At 38.4% G+C, this 14343-nt stretch overlaps 2 protein-coding genes across 10 annotated transcripts in view; one reads left to right on the top strand and one right to left on the bottom strand.

The window, feature by feature from the left end:
* g6pc3 (glucose-6-phosphatase catalytic subunit 3) overlaps window positions 1–14343 on the bottom strand; it is a 269889-nt gene that overhangs the window by 114103 nt on the left and 141443 nt on the right. The window lies entirely within an intron of this gene.
* Window positions 1–14343, top strand: part of tanc2b (tetratricopeptide repeat, ankyrin repeat and coiled-coil containing 2b) — a 188437-nt gene that overhangs the window by 40761 nt on the left and 133333 nt on the right. For 6 of the 9 annotated variants that reach the window (XM_083555684.1, XM_083555676.1, XM_083555691.1 and 3 more), the window contains exon 2: window positions 3073–3138. The exons of the other annotated variants lie outside the window; for them this stretch is intronic. The gene's annotated coding sequence lies outside the window, so the exon portion shown is untranslated. The remainder of the gene's footprint in view (window positions 1–3072; window positions 3139–14343) is intronic. 9 annotated transcript variants of the gene reach the window in all.

The following is a 14343-nucleotide window of genomic DNA, read 5'->3' on the forward strand; positions in this document are numbered from 1 at the left end:
AGGCCTAGTAGATCCCTCAATGTCAACCATATTCTCTAATGGCAGTGTCGTGTTTTCAGCAGGGTAACACCAGCTATACTGCAGAAAACTGATTAGGAATGGTATAAGGGAAATGAAAAGAGTTCAAAATGTTGATGTGGGCTCCAAATTCCCAGATAAACCATCTGTGAAACGTCTTGGACAAACAAGTTTGGTCCAGGACTTAAAAGTATCTGCTGCTACTGTAATGTCTTGATGCTAGATATAACAGAACAGACTGACTAGGTATATACACTTAAAGGTATATAAACTGTTCTAGTTGTACAATATCATTTGGCTGATTATTGTTAGCATATTGAGTTTGTCTAGTATATTTGTCATATTTTATTTAATATTATTTACCTTTAAGATATTTATTACAGAAGCCTCCTTCGCTAAGCTTTTGCTAATTCCTTTACTTTTGATGTCTAGTTTTAACTTCTTTTATCTGTCTTTAGTTCCTAGTCCTTGTTTGTAGTCATGTATTTTTATTTAATAATGATTTCAACCCAAGCCTGTCTGTTTTTCTATTCAGACTTGCTTAGGTTCTGTCAGATTTAGTGATCAGTAATTTTCAGGTCCTGCTATAGATACTCAATTGAATGAATGGAGGTCTGGGGGCTTTATATGTCCAATCAAACTTTTCTGCAGTTTCAAGTATACTAGGATTGCCATATAATATATATATATATATATATATATATATATATATATATATATATATATATATATATATATATATATATATATATATATATATATATATATATATATATCTCCTCTCCCATCTTGCCCTCTTCTTTTACTGGTTTTCCAGTCCCTGCTGATAAAAAGCATCCACATAACATAATGCTTCCTATGCCATGCCTCACTGTGGGTCTGGTGTTCTCAGGGTGATGAGCATTGTACTGTTTCAGCCAAATGTCGCATTTTGTGCCAAGGCTAAACTGTTTTGCTTTCATCAGACCAAAAAACCTTGACTGAATCTCTAACATGCCTTTTGACAAAACCCCTAAATGGGATTTCACATGGTGTTATTTAAAATAATGGCTTTTTATTTTACTTTTCTCAAGCCAGAAAGTTCAGTGTCTTTGCTATATTTGTTCTGTGAATAGCTTATTTTCTTTGCTCTCCAGGACGTTTAAAATCCTCTGACTAATGCCTACCAGTCACCAATCTTTAGTAGATTGCCTAGTCACGGCTGTGCCATGTTCTTTAACTTTTTAATAAAAAGCATAATTGCACTCCACAGAGTCTTTCAAGTTTGAAATGATCCTGTAAGTTTATATGTCTCCTTTAATACACTCTGCCATCCCGTCACAGGTGTATTTATAATGAGATCTGATCTGTAAATACAAGACAGATGGGGGACAGATACACAAAACACATAATAGCTCAAAACCAGTAAACCTACTGTATAATTATACAGTACAATGTGCAAAATAGAACTATAAACAAGTATATTTGTAAACACAAACAGCAAGAGCAGCAATCGAGAGGCGCAAAACAGCATGTAAACAGGACAATATGATTATAATATAATATGGGTGGTGCTGTAGACATGTGTATGATTTGAAATGAGTATTGAGTGTGTGAGTTCAGGTTGTACTGTAACACAGCTGAGTGTGTGTGTGTGTGTGTGTGTGTGTGTGTGTGTGTGTGTGTGTGTGTGTGTGTGCGTGTGTGTGTGTGTGTGTGTGTGTGTGTGTGTGTGTGTGTGTGTGTATATAAGTTTGGCTAGTTCTGTGTATTGAGGAGGCTGATCGCTTGAGGCAAAAACTGTTGCACAGTCTGGATCTGAATGCTTTGGAACCTCGTTCCTGATGGTAGGGGAGTGAAGAGTGTGTGCGAGGGGTGGGTGACATCATCCACAATGCTGTTGGCTTTCCGGATGCAGCATGTTGTGATGGAGGGGAGAGAAACTCCAATGAACTTCTCATCTGTCCTCACTATCCCCTGTGAGGACTTGCGATTCGAGACGGTGCAGTTCCTAAACCAGGCAGAGATGCAGCTGCTCAGGATGCTCTCAATGCTCCCATGGTTAGTACAAGGGGAGGGAGATGGGCTTTCTATAGCCTTTTCAGTAGAGGCACTGCTGGGCTTTCATGCTGATGGAGCTGGCATTGAGTGACCAGGAGAAGTTCTCTGCCGGGTGAACAACAAGGAATTTGGTGCTCTTGATGATCTTCACGGAGGATCTATCGATGTTCAGTGAAGAATGGCTGCTTTGTGCTCTCCTAAAGTCAACAACTATCTCTTTGGTTTTGTCAATGTTCAGAGACAGGTTGTTGGCTCTACACCAGGCTGTTAGCTGTTGCACCTCCTCCCTGTATGCTGACTCGTTGTTCTTGCTGATAAAACCCACCACAAGTGTTGGATAATACGTGAACTTCATGGGGTCCAAGGCTGTAGACTTCTTTGGCACCAGGGACGATGGTTGTTGTCTTAAGGCACGTAGGAACAACAGCGCTTTTTAGGAAGATGTTAAAGATGTCAGTGAAGACATCCACTAGCTTTTCTGCACATTCCCTGAGCACTCTGCCAGGAATGTTGTCTGGTCCAGCAGACTTCCATGGGTTAACTCTGCACCGCTTCCATCTTTAACATCCACCTTACTGAAATATTTCATATAGCTCCATTATTTATTTCAGCTGCTCCAAAAACATTTCCTAATCGTGCTGACTTCTTTCATGGGATTCGGGGAATTGTAGACTGCCACCCCAAAACATAGTAATCAGCAATCCCTTTTTTGAATTGTGTGAATATTACTCATAGTAAATAATGTGTATTGTGATGTAGGTGTAGGTAAATCTGCTACAAATTGTGTGCAGAGAAGTAAATCCTTTTTTTTTTTTTATGTTTGTGTGCCTTATCAGCACAGCAGTCAGGTCTCAATGTTAGTGACTGTTTTAGTTCATAACTGATAGGCCCCCCTAGAAACCCAGCAATATGATTTATTTGCTTTCTGCCTTACTTGTAAATCAGATGATGAAAATACATTGTCTAATATGTTCATATAAAAGAGGCCCATTGAGTTATTCCCTGTTTTTGTAGTTTATTGCAGATGCATGATGCATGGAGAGAGGGGGTGGATGAGTTAGTCTAAGCCTACAACACACAGTAAGTCTTTTTCTCTTAATCATTTTTTGCATATAACACACACACACACACACACACACACACACACACACACACACACACACACACACACACACACACACACAGAGTACAGTATCTACTGTGTACTGTACATACACCAAACAGCTATAACATTTAAAACACCTGCCTAATATTGTGTAGGTCCCCCTTATGCCACAACACCACACCAAAACTGGACTCCACAAGTCACCTAAATGTGCATCTGCCACCAAGATGTTAGCAGCAGGTGTTGTTCTACCTAGATTTTGATTGATTCATCGGTTTTGCCGATTAATCGCCATTGATAGTTGATAGCTGGAACTATCGGCTATTGGCAAAAATCCATTCCGATTCCGTTTTTGTGGCTTCTTGTCAACTGTCATTTGAACAGCAGCCTCTAGAGGTGAATCGCTCACACTGACACGTGCTGTTTTTTTTTTTTTTACACGTGAGACTGTGTGCTACGTGCTGCATGCTGCATTATATTTATTATTTATAATCTATTAATTATATAGTTTTATTTATTAATTACTATTCATATTTAGTTCATTTAGCACATTCAAGCACATTTAGCTTGCATTCTTCCCATAGGGCATCCTTGTGCCATTTCCTCCCCAGGTAAGAGATGCACAAGCACCAGGTCATTTGTCAGAAAAGGTCAAATTCATCTTTTGATCCATGATGCAGTTTCCATACTCATGTCTCCATTATAGATGCCTTCAATTGTGGACAGCATGTAGTGATGCATTGTGGGTTCTGAAAACTTTCAGTCAGAGCCAGAATTAACTTTATTAGCAATTTGCAATGATAAGGTGAAGGCATCACAATGCAGCATTCCAAGAACACTTTAAGAGTGAAAGCACACTATATGGATAAAAGTAGTGGGACACCTGACCTTTCCCAGCCATATCTGGTTCTTTCAAAAAAAATCTATCGCAAAGCTGAAGGCACACAATTGTACAGTGTTTTTGGATGCAGTAGCATAAAACTTTCTCTAATCTTGAACTCGGAGTCCAAACTTGTTCCAGCATGACAATGCGACTGTTCACAAAGCAAACATCTTATGCTATAAAGCTCTGACTTTTACCTTATTGAACACCTTCGGGATGAGTTGGAACACTGACTGCACCCCTGCCCTGCTCACCTCACCTACATCAGTACCTGACTTTACTAACACCCTTATGTCTGAATGAGCACAAATCTCCCCAAGCACACTGCAAAATTTAGTGGAATACCTTCCTATAAAAGTAGCAGCAAATTGGGACTGAACGTGGAATGCAATGCTCAAAAAGCACATACCATACTTATGACCAGGTGGCCACAAAACATTTGGCAATATACTGTATGAAGGCCATAACACAAGATGCAAACTATTTATCAGCAGTTTAAAACAGATAGCCAGACTGGAATTTGTAAAAAGAAATGCAGACATAATGCCATAAAATTATGGCAAAATGCAAAATGTTGCCAAAATGATGGCAAGATTAAAGTGTGTAGAAAGAAGGGACCTGTTTATCATTAATAAAATATAAAACCATTGTTCAATCAGGAGGGAGGTAATATCACGTCTTAGGCTTGCATAGCTGCTTCTAGAACAGGCTCACTAGCAGCAAAAGAGTGAAGTCAGAAAAACTTTTGTTCGTAACTTTTTTATAGAAGAATGCGTCTAATCTAATTAGAAAAACTTCATCATGCAGCAAGACAATAACTTTAAGCACACAACAAAGCACTTCAAAAGAGAGAAAAATTAATAGGATTCATTTTCTGATTAAATAATCTGATTAATCTGATAAAAAAAAAAAAATACATCTTTAGAATGAGATGTTTTGCTTATTATAAATATATACAACCCTAATGTAGGGTATGTATGTGTAAAAGTGTACTTAAAAAATTCAAAAGCCACATATTGAGTTTAACTATCATTTATTTTGATATTCTAAAGCTTATTGTGGCTGCTTGTTCAGGAGTGCATGGGGATTTCTCCTTGAACAAATTCAATCATGCTGGAGTGTTTGTATCTGTAAAACACACACACACACACACACACACACACACACACACACACACACACACACACACACACACACACACACACACACACATACACACACAAACAGCGTTTGAGTTACAAGGTGAAACAATTTGTATAAATCAACATTTCTATTGTTTTTAATGATAATTGCAGTTGACAACCATACTTAAAAAATAATCTATATAAAATATAACACAATATTGTTTTGAAACTTTTTGTTTAACAAAAAAATTACATTTTGTTCAGTTGTGAAGATACAAGCATCTAGAATATAATAAATACAATTTTGTATAATAATTAAATGATATATGCATAAATTAAATATACAAACATTAAAAACAAGCATTTGAATGTCGTAAAGCTGCAGTACATCACGGTAAATGCTGTAGTGGACAAATTTTATGAAAAGTGAATGGAACAGAGAAACCCAGCAAACTAACAGGCTTGATTCAAACTATGCATTGGTGTACAAATGCATAATCATTCGCTGAAAACCACAACAGTGAATAAAAATGTAATTGGTTTTCTGCTGCTGTTATTTGCTGCTTTTAGATTTAGTGTTTGTTCGCACTGTTTGCATTGATTCCATCACTATGTTGTGAGCGAGCTGATCGCACAAACGGACGCGCAACACCAGAACAGATCCGGTACGATTATCCCGAAGTTAGCAAACAAACAGTTTATACAATAGCTCTTCCTTAAACTGTACCATTGTCACATGATGAGGATTAAACAGTTTTTGCTCACTGTGCTGATGTTTCGCCTTCATTCGTGACTTGGGACGCACACTTTTCCTGCTGCTGGTTGACTCTATATATTCCGCCATTTCGCAAGCAGCTGTGTTATCTTACCATCACGCTAACCCCTAACTTGAACAACCTAATCAAAAAACAATCGAAACAGCATTCATTGACAACGAATGTAATCATCGAAAACACATCCATACGTTTGAAATTCTGACTGATTCTCTAATCTGTCTCTTTTTTGTATGTCAAACCCAAATATCTTCAGTGCATAGTTGGCATTACTTTCCCAATACTTTTGAAAAGTGCAATATATAAACACACACCTATAGGTATTCTAGCAGAGCATGAGAGACTACTATAGAATGCATTCCGATTCTAGCATGGCTCAGAATGTGACTAAAGCAAATTATCATTGTAGGATTAAATACATTTATCTCAGTACCAAATGCAGTCCCTCTGCCAAGGTCGATTACTTTCGCTTATAGTAAACAGCTCTCTCCCAGCCCTGCATCACAACTTCATTTGCTCGCTTAGAATGCCTGTCATGGACACAGGACACACACCTACACACACACACACACACACACACACACACACACACACACACACACACACACACACACACACACACCTATACACTTTAACTCTTTTTTTTTTTATTCTCTCTCTGTCTGATCAGGCAGACAGAGGGCACTTACAGCATACTAATAGACCTGCCTAGAGTCAGTGATGTAACCTACAGTTCCCCCACACAATAATGATTTTTTCTCATAACGATCTGGTTTGTACAGACGAAGGATGGCCAAATAATAACCAAATTTTATACAGCACCAGGCATTCGAATTCCCTTCCTCTTTCGAAAGACATGTGAACTGGTGTGCACCATCAATCTATTATGAGTCTGAAAACAATGAAGGCTGATTTAATAAATATGAAAATACTGCTGCTTCATTAAGCCTATTGTAATTGTAACGACTGGGTCACAATCACCTACAATTCGAAAGTTTTTCTGAATGCTTCAACTGATTATATATGCAGCATTATCTTGAATATTAAATCAGGAATAAAATTATTAATTCGTCTTCAGTAGCTGGAGGGATGTTTATAGCTTAGACTAAAACCAACGGAAATTGGACAGGAATACCCTCTATACGGGGCACCAGTTCCATGCATACACAAATTCACACAGAGCGACAATTTAGCATATCCAGCCCATCTTTTTTTGGGGGCAGAGAAAAACCTGGGCAGTAACCCAAGCTCAAGATTGAACCAGTAACCCGTGTAAAGCAGCAATGGTACATGTATGTATTAGTAAAGTTAAGCCATGTTGTGGCAGTGGACAATAATGTGAGTGCCCAGTTCAAACACTCAATACTAACACATTGAGCCTATCAGGCCAGTGGTGCTTAATCTTTCCTGCTGCTTGTTCAATATTAATTAAAGTCAACATGGTGCTGTCAGCGCTCCTGATTATTCATCTTACCCCCAAAAAAAACTGCATATAATTGAGAGAACAGATGCCCACTTCCATGGTTTTAGACACTTTTCAGTCTCCACTGAGAATGAACAGATGCTTATTTTTAATATTACATTAGTTTAAAGATTAGCCATGGCTTTATTTTTTCCTCTTGTCACTTGGTGGACATTTTATATTATTATAAGTGTTTATCTAATGCATGGGAGGGTGATGTGTCAATCTTGTGTCATGATTATTGAAAGCATTACTATGATACATGATATGCATCAAAATATTTAGACTTACTCACAAACCTCCATCAATAGAGTGGGGCTAAATAAAACACAATTAAACACAATTTATATAATAATTTTATAATATAATTTTATAATATAATTTATATAATATAATAAAACACAATTTATATAATGTCAAAAAAATGCATTACATTTTTTTTTTATTTGGAAAAGAATAATCAGGGTGTTTATCTTATGAAAATACAAAACATTGAAATCTATTTTTTGGACTAGCCGACTTGTATTATTTTAAATATATAATATGTATATAATAATTTAGTAGGAACTTTGGACAAATCAATTTCTATTGATTGATCTCTCAGCAGTAATGGTTTGTGTAATGGTTAACATTTCCCCCTAATTCCTGCCTGAAAGACACTTTTCTCATGATCAAGACCTCAACCACTCAGTACTTGGATTGGATTCTGCCTCATTTATGAGCCACTTTGTCTGCCAAAATAATAAATGTGCTTTCCCCTTAGTATTAGACGTAATAAAAATGCTAATATGCTCTACATTGCTTCTTGGATACTGCTTTTGTAGCTTTCATTAGTGGAGCATTTTTAATGTTAGAATAACTGTAGAAATAAGTATTAACAGGTAAGAAAGCAAAAAGCTTCCAGTTATTTGTTTGTATTTACACACACACACACACACACACACACACACACACACACACACACACACACACACACACACACACACACACACACACTCACACACACAGACACAGACACACAGACACACACTCATCAATCACTCATTATTCTATTCTCTTCATGCCACAGCATTTCTTTCAGATGTTCTACATTTTGGAGTAAGTTCCAGTTTCTAACTCATCAGATTTCAGCCTTCACACGTTACCAGGGTCAAAGGTAATTGCCATAAGGCCAGCACAGTGACCACTGCAGGCGTACTATTGATTAAAATCTATGTTGCTTGAAGCTGTTGCTTTAATCAATCAGATTACAACTCGATTTCTCCAAGGCCCACTCGAAGGCATCTAAACACACATCATTTTCATATCCTTTGATTGGATGGTCAGAGTATGCACTAGACAGCTCTTAAACCACATCTGCTGCAAAGCGTACAGGCTCAAATATATTCATGTGGATTTAATAGTTGTTTTTTCATTCCATATTAACTGACCGAGGAGAAATGGATTTTGTTTCAGATATACTTACAAGCATATTTACAAGACAGACTTTCCAAGATAACCTGGACATCATGAGGGAAGGTCAGCCAAAACAGTTGTTAAGCTTTTTCCATGAACCATTTATACTTTTTTTGTCCCTGTAGAATTTTTGCAAAAAATACACAATTTGCCTTCCTTTCCAATAACTATATAAACACTAATGCATAGAAAAATGCAATGAAAACCCAAGGTCATTTTATGAGGTTAATTTTGATGCCTCTGCTAGAGATGATGTATAAGGTGGTGCAGCTGTAGCTGCAGTGAAAGGAGACTTTGAATTTTGTTCATTGGGTTCATTGTTCATATTTTAGTAAAGGCTTCATTCTATCTGTATTAGACAACTGTTTGTGATGCAGCACTTCGTTATACTGTGTTTCTCCATAATGATGGTTTCTATAGCCATGGCGTCATGCAGGACACCACTGAATCTCTAGATGTGTCTATTAATCTATTACACACACACACACACACACACACACACACACACACACACACACACACACACACACACACACACATACACATAGAAGAAACCTAATACTGTGACTAAATACCAATAACAAAAACCTATCAATCATTGTCAGTTCATCTGTTAACCACAAAGTCTCTGATGCATGCTGGTCAGCTGGATACTTTACACTTTCACACATGATTAGCATAAGCAAGTAATGTGCTTCCCTAGTGCTTGCGAGTCAAGCGGAGGTCATGACGCCACATTAGTGCTGATTTAGTTTTCTTTCAAAGAGACACGTTTAAAGGTTTATTTATAATATACTGCATCCTTGTCATATAATTGCATTAGATATATTATATATAATGCTGTTAAATTAAAGTTAGATTTTTATTTTAAAGGGAACCGTAAAAGATTAACATGAAATTCTTTCTTGCCGACACATTTGCGTCATAAATGTGTGACTGCAGGATAGACGAGTGACCATGACAGAGTATGTGTTCTTGGCTGCTTCAGTGGACAGAAATATTTTGCTTGCTAAAATTACAAGTGATTACAAGCTCTCAGCAACTGAATACTCAAATCCTTGCTGAGAAATCAAGACTAGCTATTAGATAAGCTGGACAGAGCAGGATGCAACCTTTATCGTGGTGGTAAACTGAAGAAAATGTTGCAATTAGAAAAAGAAAAAAAAATTATTAAGTTGCGGGAAAATAATGTACTGGCTGGGATTGATGGTCTATCATCTTGACCACCTAGGCATGTGTTTTGTAAGGGTGTCCTCGACTAAGGATTTACATGTACGGGTCCTGGAGTTGTAAAACAGTTGTAGTAGTTGTGGTACTAGTCCTGAAAACTGTTCCTCATAACATTTTAAAGCCACAATGTACAGAACATTACATAAAAATAGAAAATAAAATCTATAAAAATATTTTAGATCAATGAACCTAAAAAAAATAACAATTCAATAACTGCAGAAAGGCCACACTGAGGACAGGATTTCACATGTATTCACATGTAGGCAAATCAAATTAAATCGACTAAATCGCCTGTGCGAGCACACTTTAAGTACAGCGCAACATCGATGCACCGAAAAACAATCAGAAATTAATTTACATAATGAAATTAAAACAGACTATACCTTTACAGAATATCTCAGACATTGTTAAATATTTAAATCCCTGCCACCATGATGCTCCTGTGGCTCATTGATCAGGGAAAGTGAAAAATCTGGCACTGGGGGGGCTTCTTTCTTTTCACGTTTTTATGTACAACATTATTAAAATAGGCTGTATATTGACGCATTGGGAGAAATCCGGTAGTTCTATGTGAAGTAAGACATTGAGCACCCCCATATAACCAAAATGTCATGATCCTTGTTACATAACACCTTTGTGAAGATTTGACTGTAAAATTGGTAGTCGAATCAGGCTCCTCCTATGGTATCATGAAATATTTGACTATTTGGGGTCATCCCTAGTGTTTTGAGCTCAAACACCATGACCACCTAGGCCTATGTTTGGGCTGCCTCTGTTCCACAAGCAATGTAGGTAAGGCACTCTAGAATACAGTAAAAAAAATCTATAAGGGCATTTGGTGTGTACAGTGGTCAAGCTTCTGCTTTCACTTTTAAGGGCAGTAGTGTCTCAGTGGTTAAAGTACTAGGTTAGGGAGGATACAGGCAAATGTTTGGCACTTAAATGCAGCCCATAACCTTGCTCTAGAGGTGCAGTAACATGGCTGACCCTGTGCTCTGGTCCCAGTTTCTTTACAATCTGGGTTAGGTGAAGCAAATCATTTCACTATACTATTAGAAGTATATGAAACGTAAAGTCCAAAATTAAGGGTTAATTTCCACTTGCTTGCATGCAAGATAAAGTGTGTGCACTCATAAGTGTGTCGGATCCCTTGTGAATATGCCAGCATACTGGGGTCACATCCAGAAACCAGAGTGTGTTCTGCAGTTCCACAGTGGCCTGTTTTACTGTCAAAATGGGGCTATCAGCAACACTGGTTGTTTAGTCTGTGAGATCTGTGCAATTTGCCCTACCTATAAACCACAATTCACAGTGAATTTGTTCACAAAACAAATCAACTGCTATTGTTCCAAATAATGTAAATTGCCAGTCCACAAACCGGGGACTGCTGCAGGATATCAGTCATCATATGGTAATTAAGTCTTATACACAAAAGATATGCATCTGCCATTTCCACAGCTTCCTTGCCCATTTAGATTTTCCATCTGTCCCCCAGGCTTTGAAGGCATGCCTCAATGTAGAACCTGTGCCCTGTATTGACATCTCCTATACCTTTACTTTTGACCAGAATCTTTATGATATTATTATTCATGCTAAATTGTATAAGGTACAAAATTTCATTTACACTGCAACCAGCATTTCAGCCAAATAGGGAGTACAGTCAATCCCTGGAACTCGCGGCTCAAAAAATTGCGGGTTCTCATTTGGAACCTAACTAACAGCAAGTTGCGGTTTATCTTAAAATGCACAGGAATCCGCAGCGGGACCGAATGTTAAGGAAACTCAAGAATAACATTTTAAACTTTGTATTTGGTCAAATACTGTACACATTTACGTTTATAAAGTGACATAATATCTAGATGAATTCACTAAGGTACCATAGGGGCTGTGGGGGTGCGTCCAAAATTGGCGGATTTCCTATACTCTTAGAACGTAACCCCTGAGAGTTCCGCGGAACCACTGTATATATGCTTGTCACCACTCAGAACCTTGGGCAATGTCATCGTTCAGGATCTTAAGATCACACCCATGCTTTAATCAAGTGTGACTCTGTTTGTGATTGGTCAGTGACAGCTGCATGACAACCAATCATCCACATGTTGGAATATGTAGAGAAAGTTGTTATGACATGGTAGAAGCTACAGCTAACTCAAAAGGGTGGGGGGGGGGCATGATATATTTCTGCGTGAATAGAGAGGGCCAAGTGTTTTTTGAATGCAGTTTCTATGGCCTGTTTGGGCATTTTCTAAATTAAGGGCCAATCCACCCAAATATTAATTTCAAATGCCCTTAATTAATTTTCCACATTCAATTCAGTGTTGATGTATATATATATATATATTATTCATATATAATGAAATTCTGGGACAATGTTTTAAAAGTTCTTGCATTGGCACATTGGCATATTTTCACATTAGTTAATGGTTTTGTACATTACCCACAATGCAAATGAACTGCTGTCTGTTAGTGGCGAATTAGCTCTTGCTTCAAAGCATGGAAAATCTGGCTCTTGTCAGTGAGCCAGATCATTTGGCTCAGCTCACTAATAAAAGCTGACTTTTTCAGACCCCATTTGGTTGAGTGCCATTTCATTTTAACTGAATAAAGTTTGTCAATTTGCCTTTTTCAAACTGTGGTTACAATATTTTATAAAATCCTGTGCTTTTTGTGATTATCTTTAATTGCATTTAAAGGGAAATCATTTTAAAATCTGCCCTAAAAAAATAAGTAAACATCATATCATGTTACCTGCTGTGTCTGTGCTCTATTGAGGAGATTAATTCCTGTTCATCCTGATAACTGATTGCCTCCCCTTGACTACATTCAGTACAGTACATTTTCAATAAGCAGCAGTGCAGTGGATCTTCCTTGTCATGCTGCTGCGTACACACAAAGTCAAGCAGATGTTCAAAAACAGGTTCCATTGAAGCATTTTAATTTAATTATACAGTGTGAGAAACAGCACTGTGTACATATATAAAACCAAAAAGCATGAGCCTGTTGTTAAGCATTCCCAAGTGGGGTAACAGAACAGTATTGTCAGGAGATGCTTGGTGGCTGGGAGTCAAGGGAGTTGGCAAAGTTTTCTGTTCTCTCTGTGTGAAAGGGATAGCATTTTTTCTGCCCTGTCAATCACAGTAAGACAAACCATGAGCCTAAATATTTAAAGGGCAGACTCCCCTCTAAATATTCTGTGACTTTGAAATAAAAGAAGAGGAAATAAGGGGGAAAACAATAAAGGTTTGTATTAATATAAAATCTTAAAAAAATTCAGAATGGCATTAAAGAAATAAAAAAAAAGAAGGAAAGAAGTGGAAAGCGTTGCAGAGATGCAGGGGGTGTGGCTTGGAGACACAGCATCTCGTTCCCTCAGGGAACTAGGGTTATATACGTAACCTAGAGACCTTCCCGTTCAAGGAGCTTGACCAGTTCCTGCTTAGTGTGTAAGAGCACAGCCAGAGTACAGGACAGAGAAGCAAGGAGGTCAAGGTTATAGAACCCGACGAAGGTCGGTGGGGTGGACCAGCCAGCAAGCGTTGCAAATGTCCTGGAGTGGGATTTCAGCGGACCAGGCCGTAAGGGCCGCATTGACCCCGAAGGGAGTGGGGAGACCAGAGGACTCATAAGAAGATGATATGGCATCCACAATCCACCTACTGAGAGTCTGCTTGTTGGCAGGGAGCCCTTAGGTGCCCTTATAGCCCTAGCAGACAAACAGCTTTCTCCACAGTTCTGTCCTGTGGACAGTTTGGCTTCTTCTAGTCAGGGGCTTAAAAAGGAGGTGGATAGAATGCCTGCGGAAAGACAGGTCATGGTGGAACTTAGGGCACCTTAGGTACATACCCTGGTCTGTGGTAAAGAAAGGCACTGACCATGCCAGGAGTGAACTCTAGTGGGGACGGCGCCAAAGGGAGAGCCTGTAGGTCACCAACCCTCTTCAGGGAGGATATAGCCAGAAGAAAGGCAGTCTTAACTGACAAAATCTAAGGGCCACTTCGGCCAATAGCTCGAAGGGGGGCTTTGACAGTGCCTCCAGCACAAAGGCCAAGTCTCACACACGCACTGAGACAGGAACACAGGTTTTTTTCTACACATCTAATGCTTGAAGGAGTGGGTTGCCCTTGTGGGAGAACACCTAAGAAGGTGGTTCTCTGTACTTGAGAAAGCACACTCTTCTTGGCTTTTCGTCTTAACCCCAGCTCCTTTATACAGGCGAGAATGTCTCGATGCCGGACTGAGAGAAGCTCCGAAGC

The sequence above is a fragment of the Silurus aristotelis genome, assembly GCF_946808225.1.
Source record: "Silurus aristotelis genome assembly, chromosome: 12".
NCBI classification, from domain to species: Eukaryota; Metazoa; Chordata; class Actinopteri; order Siluriformes; family Siluridae; genus Silurus; species Silurus aristotelis.